Genomic DNA, 21269 nt, shown 5'->3' with positions numbered 1-21269 from the left:
GGGCCCCGCTGGGCGTTGCGGGGAGCCCCGGAGGGAGCATCGCTGCTCTCGCATCACCCTGCCCCGAGCCAGCCAGGAGGGGCCGGGGTCAAGGCCCTGGTGCTGGGACAGCCCTCTGACCCCACTCCTCAGTACTGGGCTTTTGACACCCTTTGGATGTTAAATTGAGGGTGGAACAGCGCCTCGTTCCCCCGCAGCGGCACCGGGTGGTCCCACGGGCACGTTAAGACAAACTCCGGGGAGCTGGGACGCGGCAGAGCCACTGTGGAACAGACAGCACAGGTGTGTAGGCCATGTCTGACACAGTGGGGTCCTAATTTCCGGGGCCACCATGCCAACCTGATGGAGCAGTAGGATTTCTCTACCCTCTGTTACACCTTTTATTAATACACAGTGTGTATACTTCAGCCTTCTCGGTTTACTAGATACCAGCATCCTCTTGAACATCAGCCAAAGCATCAAAACCCTTCAAGTGGATGTTGTATCTCCTTTGAACTCAACACTTTCACTCATTTTTTTTCTCCCTGTTTTTGTGGAATAGCGGGATATGTGAAAATCTAGAAAAGGAGAGAGAAAAAAATTTGTGTAGTCACCATCCAAAATAATGGTGTACTTCATTCTACATTCAGCCTGCCCTTTTGAATTTGCAGCTACCATGTTTGATTACAACAAGTTATCTTCAGGTCATCTACTTGGTAAGCACAAACATGGACAAGAAAGTGTATTTCAGAAGAAAAAATAAAGGAATTTGTATTTGTAATTGGTTTTTAAAAATGTATTTTAATTTTCTTTGTGTTTTAAAGCTTTTTCATACCAAAAAAAGGCACACTGACATCTGAGCTTTAGTTTTTGCTGAATCCATCAATTTTAAAAGATGTAGGCGTACTATTGGTGCAAAAAGATGAATCTACTAGTCTACTTATCTACTCATTTAACTATGACTATAAAATACTCCCATGAAGTTGAGATGGTGCCACTAAGCCAGGCCCAAAGAATTGCCACAGCAGCTCACCTCATTTGAGGAACCGAAATTGGTGCACTTCTTCCAGATGCAGAAAAAGGAACTATTTTTGTTGATAATAAGTTTATCAGGAGTCAGTTGATGAACTGCCTTGATGGTATGAGTGTAACCTCAAAAGGAAGAAAACAAGATGACTTAAAGCATTTTGGTTTTTGGAAGGAAGCTTTCTGAAGCTAAAGGTGAGCAACAGTTGCCCAAGGATGTCTGGCCTCCTTCCCTTTGTTCCCTGAGTGTGAGAAGCTACTGAGGAATGTCATGTTATAAAGGGCTTTACACTAAGAAGGAGTGTCAGAGTAAGATTAGTCAGTTCCTCTCCTTTCCTCATGATGCACTGGAGGATCTCACATGGTTATTGTTTATCCCTCTACACATCTGGCCTCTTTAGCCTTGGTCATGCTGGAGCTTTGTAGTGAAAGTCACCTGCCATCAAATATATGTCATATATAGTCTCTCACATTCCCTTGCTTGCTGAACCACAAATACTGAGTCTCTTAAAACTCTAAGAGTTTTAAAGTTACTTCAGTTCACACACTATACATCCCCTTTTGCCCTGAAATTCAGATTCTTACTGTGCCTCCAGCCCCATTTTCTGTTTCTTCTGTCCTGAATTATACCTGTGACTAGATATGCAATTGTGCTCACCTCATTTCATTCCCCGGAGTTCAAACCTTGGTTTCCATAAGTGGAAAGCTAGTATAGGCCCCAGAAGATTATAACAACCTACTTAGGTTGGAGGTGTATTTCAAGGTCTTGTTGAATACGGACAGGCATCAGTTGCTGCACAGATCCTGCTTGGTCTAAGTGCAACCTATGCAATGCAATTCAGCTCAGCCCTGCCCTTTTGGGCTCCTGCATGCCAAAGCTGATTTTTCCGTTCTTTCTGTCAGGATGACAGATTGCTGTCTTTGCTAAGGGAGGCCTGCCCTGTGTGATTTCCCTCTGCTCACTGAGTTGAAGAACACAGTTCCTGATGAGACCAAGGTCTCTCTGCTGCTTGACTGAACTGGTTGAAAATCACAGGCGAAGGATTTTGCTGGAAAAGGTAATTCTGTCAAAGCCAACAAAGAATTTAAAGACAGATGTCAGAATCACAGCATTATTGGGGTACTTTTGTTTGGGAGCATACTGCTGCATTTACAGGGGGCCAAGGGAACTGAAGTTAGGCCCAAGGCAAGGATGTGACAACTAATCCTTATGGGGAAGAAAACACCCAAGATGTGTTAGTGAGGGGTAGAGGAGCTGCCTGCTGGAACAAGGAGTGACCAGCTGTTTGCTTTCCTTCTCCTTGGACTGGGAGAAAAACCTGTTGGAGGCAGCTGGAGCAGGAGCAGTAGTTCTCCTATCAGGTCTACCAAACTGCATCAAAACATCTCCAACATAGCCTGGGGGTCAATTTAATTTCATTCTGATTTTCTATATTTTTTTCCAAGTCATGTTGTTTCTTTGGATTATTTTGGGTTTTTTTTAAATCTTTTCCAATTTTTCCAACTCAGTCTAGACATTAGGGGTTTAATTTCTTGGTAGTAGGCTACTCTATCTAGTGTATTCAAAGTTGCCTCCTTTCCCTCTCTCTCTTTTGTTCCCTGCCCTCAATGACTCAGTGAAAACTTGAACAACAAATCAAATGTTTCATTATCGACTTTTTTTTACATTAAGTTAATTGAAAATAGCCTGCATTTTCTAAGCAAAATATTTTGGATATATTTGACACACTTAAATATATGAACTTCGATTCCAGTGCTGTGGTTGGACATTCACAAGAAGGTCCCCACCACTTCAAGCATTTCCTTTCTCTGGGGGTGGAAAAAGGAGCTTTCAATAATTTTCCTAAGTTGAAGTAAAATGACACTAAAAGAATGAGCTTTTTAATATTTTTCTGTATTTTTCCACCAGCATTGCATTCAGCGTATATTACATAGCAAATATAAACTAATTCTCATCAATTTATGCTAACATGAAACTTTCAACTTTACTTTGCATATAGTTATCAAACCTAATTAGAGTAAATTCTTCAAGGAAATGTTGTTCTTTATTCTCTTCACTGTAAACACGCCAGTTGGCCTTTTTTAAAAATAATTTTGCATAACACTTGAAGGTATGATTTCATCAACATGGTAGTTCCTGCCAGCCAGACAGGTAGCAACAACCTGCACTGGGTCATTAAAATGAAAAATATATTAAAAGCAGAGCAAAATGTACGTACCTCTCTGGTATCTTTCAGATAGAACTGAAGTTAAAATTGGGTCATTTAAAAAATAAAGGTATATTTTTTCAGTAACATTCTGATAGTTGCCTTCAAATCCACTACTTTCTGTTTGTAAGAGCATCTAAACTATTGAACAAATTCTGCATTTCTCCCAGTTTACATGGCCTAGTTCCTGGAACTTACACTGGCACCTGAGAAATGTTTTCAGCCTACAGTTTTCTTTCATGGACTTCCTCCAACATGTGCATTCTTGTTCATCATTATTTTTCTTCTCATTAGTCTAACAACTGCTTCAGCACACAACTAACTACCTGTAAGCAACAGGATGGTTTTTAACAATTCCCTTGATTTTTGGGTTTTACAAGTGGGAAATCATTTATGCAGCTGGAAGAATTACTTTCTAAATGAAGTGCTTCAGAAAGAAAGAAGTCACTGAGAAAAAAGCCTTGGGAAAAAGTGTTTTACTGGAACAGCAGCAGAGCCATGGAAGGGCAATCTACCGTCCACTTCATTTTCCTCACAGCATTTTTATTTCCCCTTCGAAATTCCCCACCCCCCACCACTATTAGCACCTCTTGCTTGTTCTGCTGGCATGGAGAACTACTTCAACACCTCTTTCTGAGTGCCAACATCAGGGACTAACATTGTTGAATGGTATTTTCCCTGTGGACTTTATTTTGAGACATCTGGCAGGGGTGGTGGGGAGGGTGTTTTTGTCATCCCACCTCTTTGACTGCTCTGACTTTCTGCTGAAGTCAACAGATACTCTGAAAGTCAGAAGGAAAATGACATGAAAGCACAGATGGCTGTAGGTGGTGCTTCCTCAAACCACTGCTAACCTTCACTAACCACCTCTGCCAGTACTCCTGGCTGTGGCCATGTACTAATTAATTTATTTAAGGATACTGGTGAACCAATAGCTTTGTTTCATAAAAACACCTTTGGAAAGAGCAATTCACTCCAATCTCTTAGACCCCTGATGACAAGGACTTTAGACCCTTCCTAGAGGATGTAGCTAGTAAATGACCTAAACCTGTTGCCCAATTTCTATCTCATTCCCCATAAATATGTGGAAACCACTCCGTGAGTCTTCACTAATAACTTTGTTGGGCTTAGAGGTTGTTGTCACACACTTCTACTCTCAACCAACCTAATTTCATTCTCATCACAGACCTCTCAGCTCACACTTCAGAGATGTTGCTTGTGGCTTGCTTGAAATGCAGTGCCCATTGAGCTGCATGCTCCAGCTGAGGCCTCACCTTAAATAACATCAGCCTGGGTTTGCCCAGATGCGATGGACGTACTCCTTGATTGATCATCCTGACCATTGATGAGAGTACTCAGACATCCTTCCTGTTTGTGTGTAAAGCAGACCTTTCTCCTGGTGGCATCTTTTTAGATCTGTGAGCACCAGGGAATATTTCAGGTGAAACAGGGTTTCCTAGGAAAATATCACATCAGTTTCAAAAGCTTCAGTGAGTCTATCCCATCCACAGGCCTGATTTGTTTGACATTATTTGTCCATGAAAAGCCTGTATTAGTTACACCCCTCCCTGTAATCTTGTAAGTAATTAGGAACATTTTATTTTTATTTTGTGGGGAATATAAGTTTATGTGATGGATCAGTAATTCCCAAGTTCCTTCTTTTGATCCTTTTTTAAAGTTTCATTTCCTATTGAAAGACCTGAAATGATTAAACACAGGATGTATTCTAACCTTGTTTTTACATATGAACCAAACACCTCTGATGGAGCATTCATTTGTGGTTGCCCACTTTGGGATGCCTGGCACAAACTTTTGCATCCGTTACTTTGAACTCATTCAGACCTTGCAGGTACAACATTTTGACAAACATTTATTCTAAAAGAGAAAAACAAATTATTAGTAAAGCATGAAGGTTACTGATGTGATACTTCAAAATCACAGAAAAATTTATAAATATACTACTTCTGAAATGCTCAGAACTAAAGTAGAGGTTTTAGTTAAACAATCTCTAAAAAACTAAAGAAAAACGAGAGTGGGAGAAAAGAGCTTTGCTCCTAACACTTTAAAAAGAGAAAACAGGTGGCAAAATTATTTGTTTGGAAAAAGGAAAGAATTTAGCTCACCCAATAGCCTGGCACTTAGATGGAACCATTTATTTTATTGTGTTCTAATAAGCACAGTATTGCTTTCCAATTACAACAAATCAGTACATAATGTTCCTACTTTGGTAATTTTTCTTTCCTAAGTGTATCAAGGTACATATTCAAATAAAAATTAAAACTTTTTAATATTTTTTTTCTCAATCTGCCCTGCTTAATAGAGGAAAGAGACAGAATTTTCCCAGAGGAGTTTTATTGCTTGCACAAATGACAGGAAGAGGCAACTAGATGTGTGAATGTGGTGGATGAGTATGAATGCATTCATGTGGCCAATCTGAATAAGTAACATAATGGACTCACATCCATGGTCCTGGTCTTCTTTGGAGATGAGCTAGGGGGTACTGAGACAAATATTGTCCTAGCAGAAAAGAAAAAACCCTAGAAAACTGTTTCCCCAAGAGTTGGTGGATGTAGTGCTAAAAACCAGAGTATTTCTGTGGCCAAGCCAGTGAAGTATATGTTTACTTTTAAGGATGCAGTTTGTCCCATTTATTTCATTTCAAGCATATGCTGAAAGAACACAGTCTCAGTGGGGAACCTTGCAAATTGACAGATTTCAGAGGAGAAATATCTGCTCTATAAAGAAGGTATGAGAGGAAGGAAGATGACTATGAGAAACAGTAGAGAATGAAGGATGTGCCTGTTTACTTTTCTAAAATGAGACATTTTTCTAACAGTAACAAATAAAATATGTTAGTAACTCCACAAAGACCAATATTAAGTAAAACGGATGCTTTTAGCAATTGAGTCAAGTATAACAAGATTAAAATAATTCTTACTATAAATCCTGTAATTTAAATTCAATTATCTCAGAGACAAATCGCTCCACAAAGTTTTTCATAGGTTCTATTAACTTAATGTGGATTTGAAATTCTGGCATTGCTCTAATAGTCTTCCCACATATTACTTTCAAGGGATCCCATCGGATTGTTTGTATAGCTATTTTTGCTTTCTAATAAAGAGAGGGTGTAACATGACTTACCAGAAAAGAAAATAAATTCATATTATTTTAGCCTTGTTTATAAGGTATATTTCTAATTTAAAGAAATAGTCTTAATCCACAAAATAAACACAGTGAATGGGAGAACTCCAAATTAACATTGGTTAGATATAACCAAACCTATTTTAGATAAATGAAAAACTAAGCAAAAAGGACATTACTGTATGTTTTAGATTAGAAAAGCTGAATGTGCAGGGGTGAGGACTGGTGTTAATGGGTCCTGAACATGGACATCATTGTGTCATTTACCACAGACTTTGCATGTGAATAATGTTTGGTTTTAGAGAAAAATATTTTATTGTCTTAGTGAAGATTTGCACAGTTAAATTTTTTTTATTAGTAGTACTACAGTGAGGTGTAATGAGCAAGTATGTGCTACTATTAGCGACTTGCAGCTTTAAGGAGTTTATTAATAGAATTTACCAATCTCCATTACTGCCAAATAAAAGCATGTTCGGGCATGTAAACTTCTACCCCCTCCTTGATATTTTAGGAGCAACCATATTCCCTAGAACCTAGTTGGTCCTAAAAATCTTACTTCACAGTGTGGTGAAATAAGACTAGTGAGATTTTTGCAACAGTCATGGAACTTTCTCGTCACTGGATGGAAGAATTGTGACTGCTGGTGGGTTCTGCCAGTCCAGACCACAGAGGGTGTGGAGTGCTGGGAAAGACAGGTTTGTCATCCTGCTAGGATGCTGTGCAGCATGGGAGACAGATCTGTTTGCTCATGTCACTGTGAACAGATCCACCAGGCTGTGAATACCTGAGGAGCTAAATCTTCCCTTGTGAGGAGTGGTAGAGTGAGGCAATGGGGACTAGAATATACGTTTTGACCAGGTGAATAGCAAAAGGGTAAATTAAGGACAAAGTTTGAAGATGCTTTATGCTTTATGTTTTTCTGTACTACTACAATGTCAGAACAGTGATACAATTTACAAGCAACTTTTTTTTCCTGTGTGAGGTTTGTGAAGCTTAGAGGGGGTTTCATGTTTGCGACCTGGTGGGTGAAACTGTGCCAGGTGGGAATGTTTGTGCTTTGGATGGAAAAGTACCAATCTGAGGAACTTAGAAGAGACTGAGCAGCTCCTGGTCAGCCAGATTTATTAGGCAACTGTTTCTAAGATAAAAGCATCTGAATCCCATGGAAACAAGCAGAGAAAGAGTTAGAGACAGGCAGACTTTAAGTGACAATATTTGTAGATGTCATGAAGACCAAGGGGATGATAAACCATGAAAATGACAAATCATTAAAACAAATTCTTTGGATTGCCTGATGAGGTGAACATAAGCAAATATATTTCTAAACAGAAAAATGCAAAACTTTGTACTGAAATAAAAATTTTGTAGGAAATATATATCTTTATCTATGAAAGAGTGACCCACATTTCAGCAGTTTGTAGAGAACTGCTGCCCATGGGATGGACTCACACTGGGGAAGTCTGTGGAGAACTGTCTCCAGTGAGGATGACCTAACACTGGAGCAGGGGAAGGACTCCTCTCCCTGAGCAGTGGCAGGAACAACATGTGATAAACTGACCCTAATCCCCTCTCCCTGTCTCTTTGAGCCATTGGGAGAGAAGATAGAGCTGGAAAGGAGGGAGGGGTGGGGGTAAGGTGTTTTTAAGGTTTATTTTATTTCTTATTATCTTGCTCTGATTTTGCTAGTAATAAAATCAATTAATATTCTCAAATCAAGTCTGTTTTGCCCATGATGGTACTTGGTGAGCAATGTCTACCTATCCTTATATCAAACCATGAACCCTTCATTATATTTTCTCTCCCTTACCAAGCTGCAGAGGAGAGTGATAGAGTAGCATTGATGAATGTCTGCCATCCAGCCAGGGTCAACCCACAATAGCAAGTAAAATATCCTGTAGCATATATGGTGTATAATCTTTTCTGACCAGATAATCAGCTGGGAATTTTTTGATTTTATAATCACAGAAATATGATATATTTTCTCTAGGTTAGAGAAAAAAAATAATCTATTTTATTACAGCAAATAAGGGCATACAAGTATCCTTATCCTGCCACAAAAACAATATATTTTATCATTAAAGGAAGTATGGGTCACAATAAATACCAGAGTACTAAAAATTCTACAGTGGATGCACATTTTCTGCATCTTTCATCTTATTCTTCCAATGATCTCCTAGATAGCAATGATTGAAGCTGTCCTTTTATTAGACATGACAGCTTCCACTGATGAGGTTGTTTGTAATTCTCAGTGAAGAGCAGATGTTAAGGTGAAATGTCTTCAGTTCTCTAACCACAGAGTTGTTGTTTTTGGTAGACTACTCAGACAGTGGTTCTGTGATCATTAAATACCAGCTCTACACAGTTGTACATCATTTAGCAGTACAAATTTGATAAAAATCAGGCAAGAGCATATGACTACATTTCAATTGGTTTAGCCAGAGCACACAGCAGAGTGTTTACATCCACTTTACAATTTTATGTTTATTTTATGCTGGCTTTAGGAAGACAGCATAAAGGTAAAGTTGCCTAGACAGAGAATTACTTGCTCCACATTAAATCTACATTAATCTGCTAGGACAAAATTCTCTCTTCAATTTATTGTTAACAAATCAGTGGAATAACTCTGCACCCACATAATGCATTCTTATGATTACAATGGCTTTGAGATTTGACACTAAGTTCCCAAAAAAATTGATTCACTGTGTTGCTAAACCACAGCTTGACAGCCAAGTTGGACTGAGAGTATAAACAGAGATACCAAAGAGCAATCTCATTGTGCCTTCTCCATCAACAAATGCCAAGCCGTGGGATACCTTTGAATTTGCCAGTGATTTCTGAAAAGAAAAAAAGGAAAGGAAATTCTTCAGCCATAACAGGAACACTTTCAGGAAAAGAGCTGGAGGTAAGAATGGTTTACTTTGAACTTGTTGTTTCAAAGTCAAGTTGAGTGTCTTTAGATGTAGAGCATTATTTGGAAGAGGTTGAATTCCCTCCAGTTTGACCTACATTGAGTTCTGTGGTTTGGGAGGGTGCTGTGTGAGCTGGGCACACCAATTAATTTAAGGATGGTAGTAGTCTTAGTAAATGAATAATGTAAAAGAATTAATAACTTCTTTGTCAACTGGCTGAAAAATTTCAGAAACCATAAAGGTGAGTTGGTTGGATGTTGGGTCACAATGATTATACTATTATTAAAAGCCAAAAGAAGCTGTGGTGACAAGGACCTGCTTTGAAATTAGCTTGGGAGGGAGTGTTCCATAACACTCTGGCACTACAAACATCAGGGTGGTCACTGTAGGAATGGAATTTGGTGTACTGATTTTTAAGGAAGAATGCCTTGGCCAGTCTGGGATTACAACACCAGAATTTATGATGTAGGAAACAGGAGAAACAAGGACTTAAAAGAGACTGGACAGATAATGAGCACAGTCTTTTTGGAATAATTCTGGAATGAGACCACTTACCTTCATGGAGGCAGATGGAGATAGCTAGATCAGGTTCTATGTCATTGCTCTACATTTTGAAAATTAATTTAAAAAACCTGTTTCAGGGCATGGAACAGCCCAGAAAGGGGAGCTTCACCTCTGATCTGCTGAATTTCACACATCTTTTATTATGTGAATCCACAAATATTGATGTCTTTATGAAGATTCGTTAACCTCAAGGTAGATTTAACAGTAGCATGCCAACTCCTCAAAGCACAAAATTCAGTGCTACTAGACAATCTTTGAAGACCCTTGAAAAGCACCACCTAACAAAAGTGTGCAGGAAGTTTAATGGTCTTTTTCTTCTTTTACTTGGAGATTAAAGAGCTCCATTCTCTTGTAGTTTTGAATGCAGAGTCTCTCATGCACTCATACAGTGCATAGGATAAATCTTGCCTGTTTTTTTTGGCTTATTTTCATCCTACATTGAGAAAATACATAGCTAAAAATACTTTGGGATGCTTTCCAGGGAATACCACCCATGTGTCCCTCAAGAGACTCGACTCTTCTTTAATGTTCCTTAACCCACATGGTATTCAACATTTCCTGTGACAGACTGTGCCTCCACAAATAAGCTGCACAAGTTCCTAGTATGAGCTGTGCACTGCATACGGTGGAATAATTGCCTTAAAAGAATGTTGAGGCTACAAAATGAAGCAGTCATAGAGGTAGGCAATGCCAAAATTAAGGCAGTCTGTGCAAACTCAATATGGTCCTGTTGTGCAAAAGCCTAGTCTGAGCCAGTGTCTCATCACATGTTTTTATCTCCTGATTCATTCCAGCTACAGGTACATCCAGATATTTAGTAGATGAGAAACCACTTGGTATTTCTTGATATTCATAATTTTCATCACTCTTCTTAGTGACTTATTAGCTTATACTTGCCATCCAAAAAAAAAAAAAAAAAGGAAAAGTCAGTCAGCATGAACATGGCTCACTTGACAAAGAAAATTGGCTCGGAACTTCACTGCATACTTTCCCTCACTGGTGTGACAAAACTGTGTTCAGATCATCTACACTTTAAGGAACTCTCCTGCTGTGTTTTTAAACACCTCCCTTCTAACAAGGCCCTGATACCCCTAACAGTGGAAAGCACTATGCAACCTGAGCTACAGATGCTACCAGCTGTTTTTCTGCCTCACATAGTATACCCTTCACAACTGCCATAGGAAGGAAAACTTGATCCTTACTCAGCAATATCTGTTCTAGAGCTGTATGCCTTAAACTACCAAGTGGAGTTATTTTCTTGGGTGAAGCACAAAATCCTGCTCCTCAATGCACCAAAGCTCTTCAGTGAATATCCCTCCTTCCATCATCCTTCCTGGCTTCAGACAGCCAAATCCTACAGCACAGGTCCCAGGGACAAGCAGACTTTCATCTAAATACCAGGTCTGTGTTTTTTCTATGAGCCAGCAACTATCAGTACCAGGCTGTAGAAAAACATCCCAACACCCAAACCCTTTGAACAGGGCATAAAAGACATTCTGTTTGAGAAATCAATGGAAAAACAGATGCCTAAATGGGTGCAAAGCGGTGCTGCTGCTATTAATGATGCAATGATTAATGATTCCAAGTATTTGGGATACAGTTAACCCTTTTCGTAGACTCATCTAGGCATATAAATAGAACTTGTATAATTTGACTTCTTCCTAAGCTACACAAATAGCCTCTTTTGCATTGGGTTACAACAGATTCAGGGACAAACAAGGCACTGACATGCAGAACTTTGCAGAACTTCTCTTAGCATTAAAATAAGCAAAACATCCCTCCCCTTCTCCCCTCTCCCAAACCTGCTAGGCTAATGGCAAAAAATAAAGCAGCACCATAGCTTCAAGAAGCCTCAGACACTCTGCTCTGGTTGTTGCAATCTTTCTGTTTGGCCTTTGAAGGAGTGAAGCAGCCCTTTCACACATCTTCTGTGGGAGTGTGAAGAAGACGAGCCCTACCAGCCTATTTTAAGTCCTGTGTCTTTGAGTGAGAGGAGACTTTCTGGAGTTGGGAAGGAGAGCTGCAGGATTTGCCCTGAGTTTGTGTTTTCTACCTAATGATATTGAATGGGTCTTCTTACAGCAGAAGCTGAAAGATGGTTTCCCTCCCCACCACTATTTTCATAAGCTGGTTGTTTACTATGAGATCAAACATGTTGCTTATTTGTGTCATACTACCTTAGCTACAACTCCTTTGAAGTGAAGCGGTTTACAAAGGTTATCCGCAATAGTCTGTAGCCTCCACTTTCTTCAGGAGCCTGAGTAATCTGCAGTTACAGGGATAAGACGCCTGATAATTCTCCCTCCAAAAAGACAGGGTAAAAGCATGCAGAGCCTGCCTGGTGCTGATAGCAATTTTACACGTTGAATCGTTGAAGCTGAGGAAGCTGCAGCTGCCAAAAAAATGGGAACATTTTTAAATTAAGACACCACACAGACCCAGGAAAATTCTCACTTAGCAAATGAAATGAGGACAAACAGCAAAAGAGAGGTACTTCATCACTGACTTTAGCAGCTAACTTTCCCTCAAGGGTGCATCAGCCTTCTTTTTTATTTTCCAATTGACGCTCCTGCTGGGTGTAGAAGGGGGAGAGGTGTAAGACCTCAATCATCCTTTCAAATCTGGTTCCCACTATAGGTGCATGGGAAGATCAGTCCCATCACTCCAACCCTTGTTTTGCCATAAAAAGGCAAGATTTCAGCAACCTTCCCCTTCTGTACTCAGGCAGAGTGGCATCTCCTTTCACACTTCCTCCTGTTCCATGTAGCTGGTGCTCTTGGATTCTCCGGAGCACAGTGAATGACTGAGCTGTTGAGAGTTATCACAGGGGACTGGTACTACAATGTAAAAGTGGCCGAGGCATGCAGTTATTCAGCTGTACTTATCTGCATGGGAAGGGAAGTGGAAGTCATGAGGAGAGGTATGTTGGCAGAACTGAGCAGCAGGAAGGAGGAGGGAAAATGCAAATGAGAATCTACTGAAGGCTAGCTAAAGGGAAGGGACGGGAAGACAGGACTGAATAGAGGAGGTGTGTATGTATCCAGCAGAGAGAGCACTGTGGTGTTGTGCTCTGTGCTTCTGCATAGCTTTCCCATCAACAAAGAATTTAAAAGAGTATATAGGTTTCTTTTTCACATACAGCTTTCTGATTCACTCAACCATACCATTCCTTTCCACCTCAAGTAAGCAAGAGAGTACAAGAAGACCAAAACAAACTAGAAAATAAGACAGACACTCTTTCACACTCTTAGGATCATCAGACTAAATGTATAATTTCTGCAGCTCCATGGAAGGCAGTGAAGATGAAATTACTTCTTCATGCGTACATTACAGTATTGCATAGTGATTTCTTGGCATCCATAAAATGCAGTGTAAATAGTTTGTGCTCAGTCCTAAGGGTGAGGTGCTTTGTTTGTTTACTTCTATTAGATCATGGTTATTCAGAAAACTCAAGGAAATATTTGATTGAAAATTTTAGTACAAATGAGGGAATTACTTAAAAAAAAAGGAAAATATTTGCAGAGTGATAAAATGAAAGTTTAAAAGTACCTCCATTTGAAGAAAACTGGAAAAACAGTTTAGAAATACACAGTACAATTGTGCAATTCCAGGCAGTACAGGAAGAACAAAAAAAGTTATTATACCCATTTTTATTTGTTCCAGACAGGAGAAAATCAGAAAGACATGAAAGGCAAGTGACATCATGCCAGACAACTTTCTGGTAGATAATGGGCAATCCAAATTTGCTATCTTGTGTTCTTTCTTAGCTTATGTCTGACATCCATCTGCTAGATTTTGCTGTACGTCACACCTACGTGGACTCAGTTCTTAGATTTTTTTCCTGAAGGAATAAAAAAAGGGGGACAAATGGAAGGACAAATGGAAGTCACTAATCTTTAATATGGAACAGATTTCATATTCAAGTTCTTTCATACAAAGTAATCAAAAAAAAGCAAAAAAACGGATTAGCAGGATAGAAACATAAACATTGAACACAATAATAACGGATTTAAATTAAACACAAGTGCGTAAGGAGGCTAAACCTTTCAGTCACAATCTGTTGTGTTAGTGTAGATACACAGACTGATAAATTCTGCGGTGTCTGGTTCTTAAGGAATAAATGTCACTTTGTGTCTTCTGACTGCATCTGAAGTCAATAAATCCATCTGCTGCCTTTCACGCATGTAGAATGCATTTTCATCCCCTTCCAGCCATGTTATGGCCAGCTTGCTATAAATAAATGACCTGCACAACAAATTCATATCCTTGAATTTCAGGCTTTAATTTAAGTATGCATATTGCAGTCTCTCCCAGGTACAGGAAGAAAGGGAAGAACAAACAGCAGTAATCCTAAGGTGCTTCCCTTGCCATTATAGGTTGTCAAGTGTGATTTTAAAATATTTGGCAAATGATAAATAAAGACAACAGGTAATTTCAACAAGAGCAGTCTATTTTAATTTCTTTTTCTTGATACCTTCTCTCAGAGATCTTGGTAGCACCACTGTAGACTGAGGGAAATATGGAGAATAACATACACCTCCTGCCATTAAATTAATGCAACATCTTTACTTCATCATAATGTGTTAACTTGTTAAAACTCATCATCTTCACGCTACACAATAAAACACTTGATGCAATACAGTACTGTGCTGTCACCCAGCTCACCTAGAAGACAAATTCCATATAAACTATTTTTTACCCTTTGTTGCTTTGCCTTGCCAAATTTTCCCTTTAAAGATAATGCCTGTGAGATGCTAATTGACATATTGTTTGGGAAAATTCTGAAGAAACCTCTTCCATTGAATCAGTCTTGACATATTAAACTATTTTTTGTTTGCATTTTTCTTTTGATATAAATAATATTTTCTCCTTTTTTTTCCTCAGAGAAGCTTGAATTTCATTCCAATTTTGAAGAAATTCAAGCCAACCAGTTGTCAGTGAAGAGCATCCCATCTCATTAAAGACCAAAACTAAGCAGAATTAGTAGTCTTTCATATTGCTCCCACATGTAGTAGGGTTGCTTTTCATCACTTGATGTGGCATGATTTCTCTTTTAGAATAATGCTATTGCTAAGACACCCACACAACTCCCCTCTTGTCTTGCTGAATTTCTAACTTATGTTTTATATCAGGTTGTTTGGCATAGAAGCAGATTATGGAGAGAATATTTTTAAGAGAAAAAGTGGTCTTCTCCATCAGAAGTACAAGGACAGTCTGGGTAGACTTGTGCTGCATGACTGAAGTCTCATCTCTTTGTTTGCATTTTTGGTGAGAACTGAAATATCCTCCACAAGAAATTGTGGATCTCAAGGGAGAAGAGAAGGGAAGAGACTGCAAGCTACTATTCACCAGGATGTTACAAAAATAACTTTCATGTGTCAAGTGGTACAGTGTAGGTGGTGCAATTTGGCATTATCTTGCATCAGTACTCGTCTATCACCACACTTTTAAAAACTATCCCTGTCCTTGGCATGGTGTTCACACACAAAGTGATTTCACTTTTTACTTTCCTGCAAAACAAATCCAGATTTCAGAAAAATAGAAGCAGCAGGAGGATAGGACTAACTAATCTTTACAAAATTTTTATATTTATATATACATATAAAACGGGATTTCCAAGTTTTTATTTCATAGGCACTGATAGAGCGAGAAGTTTCTATTTAAACAACCTAAAGAATGAGTTTGCAAATTTTTGCAACAAGGATTTACAGAAAACCCATGCAGTAATACTGAACTGAATTTGGAGATTTAAATTAGATTATTCACAGAATTGGCTATTTTACAACCTACTCCAGAAAGTAGTAGGCAAAAAGCTCTCATGGAACTTTGTCCTCCCATGACTGGTGTAGCAATATGGGCTCTGGTTACCCAAGCAACTGATCAACAACTTCACCTTGGCTGTAAATGAAATGTTGGAAAGAGATTCAAAAAAGGAAACAGGAAGCGGGGAGATAAATTGAATAGAAAAAAAATAATGCCTAGGATCATGACCAGGCAAGTAGTTTTAGTTTTTTGTCAGTACAAGAAAAAGGACTGGATTCTTAGAACATGACAGTATAAAGTGGCATTTAAAGAGGTGCCAAGAGAGTTTCAAAGCCTTTACTTATTGAGTCTTACTGAAAATGGCAGGTTCAAGTTGTATAGAGGATAAAGGGAATATTTTATACAAAACAAAACGTGCAGACATTATCCTCTTCTGGCAGTAGGGAAGCTTTTAACCTTAAAAAAGTCTAGATTGGTTATCTGGGGCATAGCATACTACTGTGAAAATACATAGTATTTATTTTAAAACTACTGGATAGCACTGGAGTAAAACCTAGGGTGTTTCAGCCTTATAATAGTGACTCTCTGATTCAAAGACACTGGATATACACAATATATTTACTTGAATCTTGTCAAAGTTACAAAGATTAGGGATACAATTCTATTCTTGTTTTACATTCTATTTATTGTTTCCATGGCACAAGCATGTGTTGGACTTGATGATCTTTAAGGTCTCTCCTAACCTAGTGATTCTATAAATTCTCTATTCTGCAAATAGTGTGGGATGAAGTCTTTAAACTAAAAGCTCAAAGAGGAAGTGTGGACACATGTGCTTATTCTATAAGGCATCTGATCTGGTACCTCTTGGCATGGTAACAGAATTTAAAACAATAAAAAATTAAGATAATAATCAGTGGTTTAAAATTCCACTGATTGAAAGGTGCCTTATCTTTAAAGGGTTGCTTCAGGTCCTAAAAGGGATTTGCTGTTATTCTCAACCATCATCACTAATTCGAAAGCAAGCAAGCATACTGTGTTATAACTGTTTCCAGATGACATAAATTTTGCAGGAATAGCAAATACTGCAGAATACAGGTGAGTGAGCCCTCTCAGCTGTTTGATAAGCTAACTATGAAAGTTTTAGGGCAGTCATGTGCTAAACAATACTTTGAAGAAATATGCAAAGCATCTGAGGTCATGGAAGCTAGAGACTGAACATATGCTCTCAGCGTGATCCTCTTAGTAAGGGTGGACACAATCTTTGCTGTATAATAGGAAACTGTATCATCTCTGACATTGGTGCAACACTGCAGCCAACACTGACACTGGCCAGAACACTGAATGTCCACCAGACTTGCAAAAAAAGAATCAAAAGGTTACAAAGCAATCAGAATTATTTGTTCCACCATTGAAGTTAGCCTTAATTTCTGATCATTGGAATTCCTGGCATATTTCTGTGTAGGAAGACAGACTCCTCTCCAACTAAATCACTATTCCATGTACTGAGAATTAGAAGTTGTGATCAAGATATAATCAAACTTTTTGTTAGGCAACACTTCAAGAAGATTGATTGCACTGTGTTGTTATTATTTTACAGTAATAACTGGTTTTTACTCTCTTGACCAATATAGGCTCCTGCTACATGCCTTTTTTTTTTTTTCTTGTGGGAGGTAGAAGGGCCAAGGAGCTCTTTTCTGATATTTGTGTTTTGGTTACAGTTAATGCAGAAGGATCTCCTTGTGTCTTCAGTGAGGAGGAAAGCTGTGACACTATTTGTTCCTGAAAATAGTGCTTATGTGTTTCTTTCCACTTTCATTAATCCAATTATTTTAGTGTGTGTAATTGTAGACAGGTAGCCTGTCTACAATTAAGATCCTGTGAAGGTTTTTGCACAAATTGGACCTGATGCACTGCAAATTCAGAGACAAGATGTCCCTGCTGAGTATCACCAACCAATTGTCAGTTCTTCGATCCAAGACTTCCCACTGCCTTCTCTGTAGAATCTAGAATGCTGTTGCAAACACTGGTATTAACATTAAAAAGCCTACAATACCTTGTCCCTTCTGTGAAGATTAGTTCAGAAGTCTTCTTGGGATCTGGTGGGTTTTATTTTCAAACTGAGCACTGAGGGCAAAACTCTCCTCCTCTGAGGAACCCAAAGCATGGACCTGACTTCTGCAGATTGTGTGCTCTGAAACTGAGGAAACCTCAGTGCACGGGCACAAAGTATTGTCAGCTGAGAGCTCATTTGCAGGATCGGCTCTCCTTTTTAACTCTGCTTAATTCTATCACTGAAATAAGGACAACAGGGTCTATTTTGGGGTTTAAATGTAATTTATTATGTAATTGTTGCTCAGTAAATGAGTTTACGTGGGATACAATAATACAGAATTTCAACTGTACTTTAAAGGCTGCCTTGCAAATCACTGTCATGTTTCTACTCGTTTAGGATCAGTGCTGTCAAATATTAACAATATACAGGAAATATGTCCTCCTTTTTCAGGAAATGCTTGTATCATTGAGTCAGTAAAACTGTTTCAGCTTAAGAGAATCAGATTTAAATACCACTTAGAGACATGCATAACATTTATAAAAACAATAAATATTAGTGGTATATTAAGTGTTTGGTTAAATTCAGAAGTTAACAAATTAACTACCTCTGTTTTAGTCTTTTTCTTTTCATATACAACATGATACAACAGTTTGATGAAACATTTGCTATTAAACATTTCTGAAAATATTTTAAGGACATGTATGTTCTGTACAATACAGCAGTTTTGGGTCTTGTGCAATACTGCACATAATATATATCTGTGTGTACTTTGTATATTATGGGTCTGTATTCCTTGATAGCAGGGGGGAGAAAAACAAACAAAGCTTCTGAGGATAAACAGCATTATTTAATTTTCACCAGCAGATATCATGTTATTTGGTTTTGAATCCTAAACCAATTTATTTAAAATTCAAATTTATTTAAACTGAAAATATATGTGATATCACTTAACTGATAAAACTTCTGATAGTAACCCTATACCTCAAATTGTCCCCTTTTCCTGCCTTGTAACTACAGGCAGGCTATAAGGTGCAGGCTGGATTCTTTATTACAATTCAGTTTTGCTGGAAGGAAGAGACTAATGGAATGTCACACTTTTAGTTCCCATCATTAGATACACACACTGTTCAATCTAGCTGCTTCTTTACATGTCCTTCTTGATGATTCTGGGCCCATTTTCCACTGACAGTATTCAGTCCATTTATGCCTAGGAAATTATATGAAAAAGAAAAACAATAACAACGTTGGATCTACAGCAGCCAGGGAGCTTTATTTATACTCCAGCCACATTCTGATGATTGGAGCAATCACATTTATTGCTCCAGCAGGTATTTTCCAGATCTAAACCAGAATATTTTGTGTCCTTGTCTTGTTTTGTAGAGCCCCAGCAGTAATTTTCCAGACATAATTTCCATCTTGCATTTTTCTGTCGTTTTGCTTCTCTCTCTTCCAGATTATTTCACATATTCTGACATAACCCAAGAAAACAACAGATGGCAACTTCATCCAAGTGGGTGTTATCCACTGGGACTGCAAAACAGGAGCTTGTTTTCCAGTAACTTCCTGCCTTTCAGGTTAAAAGTTGCAGAACCTACTGCGGTGCTCTAATGTGAGTCTCAAATGTGGGTTAGGGTTAGATTGTTTTAGGCAGAGTTAAGTCTGCTGTTTTCAGTAAGATGAGATGGAGCCCTGCCCTCAATCAAAATTTTGAATCCAACTTCACTGACAAGATTTGGGATTTCTAATGTGCAATGCGTGAGTAGCAGTGATAATGCAGTCCAGCAGAAGAAACAGAGGTAGTATAAAGAAAAATAGAATGTTGAGAAGTTGTGTGGTTATGTGGGAAACAAAACACAGTTAGCAGATTAAAAGGCTTGGAAGAGAAGCAGTAAGAGGACAAAGGGAAGAGAGAAGGAATAAAGAAGGAAAGGAAGGAGGATCAGACAGAAGAGAAAAGTGGTAGAGAGAGAAGGAAGGAAGGAGAGAAGGATGGATTTAAAATACAGGAGGGCATATTTAGCCATGCAGTGGTGTCACTGAACTCCTCCTGAGCAAAGTCCTTTTTCTTCAAAACTTTAGGGCCTCCAATTGTGCAAAAAAACCCCAATGAAAATAAATACTCTAAAAGTTACAAACAATGAGACACATTTTAATTGGATTTCTTTGGATAAAAGTGGGGCAGTGTGGTAATCACATATCCTTTGAATAGAGAGAGACATAGCTCTCCCAGGATTTTCCTGGGAAACTCTGAGAAGCTGTGAGAAAGCTCAGTGAAAGAATTAAAACAATTATTATCTCAATCTCTGCACCTGACAGGCAATCTCTGTTTGTCAAAGATGTTTACAAGAAGGAGTTGTCCCTTCTTGACCAGTAAGTGAGAGAAGATTCCTAAAAGCCAATCAAGTCATTGTTTCTATAAGAACTGTGAATTTCTAATAATAAAGTGCCTTTTCATACCTTCTGATGATAAAGTCTCTGTATCACCTTTGTCTGTCCCTGATACTCCTTTGGTGATAATTAGTGACCCAGTATCTGTATTTTGTCCTGACAAACAAGTAAGGAAAGTTTTCTTTCTGCTCCTCAACAAAAAAATATCCTTTTCATCAATAAAGGGAGAGGAGTGCAAATACTTTGAGCTACATATGGTGATTATCTATAAACTGGAGAAGTAAGCATAGAAGCATGAGAAAATTTAGCTCAGGTCACTGATGAATTTTCAGTTTTTTTTCTTTTGCTGGGCTGTCTCAGCCCACAGCTTAACCAGTACAGCAGGAGACAGCTGTAATAACTGCTACCAAATAAAGTGGTATGTATTATTCCAAATAGTGTCAGAACACAGGAAAAAAAACACTGAGAATATAAAAGCAAAAGTAGGGGAAAATCTTTAATTCTAGGATAAGGGGGAACTAGAATACAGGGCATGTCAATTGTCACAGCTGAAGAGGTTTCAAATGCATACAAAAAAGAACGATTCAAATCAGACAAAGATGTAAGTAGTTAGTTGGGTTTGCTTCATCTGCCTTTGGGTGTTCAAAGTAACCCATTTGACCTGAGCTAGTGAGGTAAAGTTCCCACTGGAAGGAAACAGATGTTTCAAAGAAATTCATCTGAACCATACCTGCCTTAGGTTAAGAGGAAATGTCCTTTCAGGCTGTCTGCTATTTTTTCTGAGTATAATGTGGACCTTCTGCTGGCTGCTCAAACTTTGGTGATGTTTCTATTTGTTCCAGTTAGAGCAACACTAGGCAGCCCAGGATATGCACTGTCACCACAAAAAGCATCAATATCTTGTTGAGATGAGGAAGACTTTTGTACTGGGTCCAGGAGGACTGTAGTAAGTGAACCTGAGCCAACACCTGAACACCCACACAGCCACTCATTTATCTCCCTCTCACATGAAACAGGGAATAAACAAGCATCTCTGTAGGTAGTGGCACTTGGCCAAGGTCAATCCACCACATAAATTGGGACTGACCAACTTTATGTGTTGGTCAGTCTTGTACTAAAATCCTTTATTTCACCTACTTTTCGGGAGGACTTTGTAGATCAACTTGTTGAATTACAAGATTGATAAACAATTGTTTACAAACCCTGGGAGCTATAAAAGCAATCTGAAATACTGCTATC

At 38.6% G+C, this 21269-nt stretch overlaps 1 long non-coding RNA gene across 1 annotated transcript; it reads left to right on the top strand.

Annotated features, from left to right (window-relative positions):
- The first annotated feature begins 1916 nt into the window (after positions 1-1916).
- LOC120505822 lies at positions 1917-20087 on the top strand. Its single transcript, XR_005628334.1, has 3 exons — positions 1917-2063; positions 9072-9255; positions 19096-20087. It is a non-coding gene; the product is annotated as an uncharacterized LOC120505822 (long non-coding RNA).
- Positions 20088-21269: the final 1182 nt, after the last annotated feature.

This window comes from Passer montanus, unplaced genomic scaffold, assembly GCF_014805655.1.
Source record: "Passer montanus isolate IOZ18808 unplaced genomic scaffold, ASM1480565v1 scaffold36, whole genome shotgun sequence".
NCBI classification, from domain to species: Eukaryota; Metazoa; Chordata; class Aves; order Passeriformes; family Passeridae; genus Passer; species Passer montanus.
Note: the sequence above shows the minus strand (reverse complement) of the source record. Positions and strands in the feature narration are given on the sequence as shown.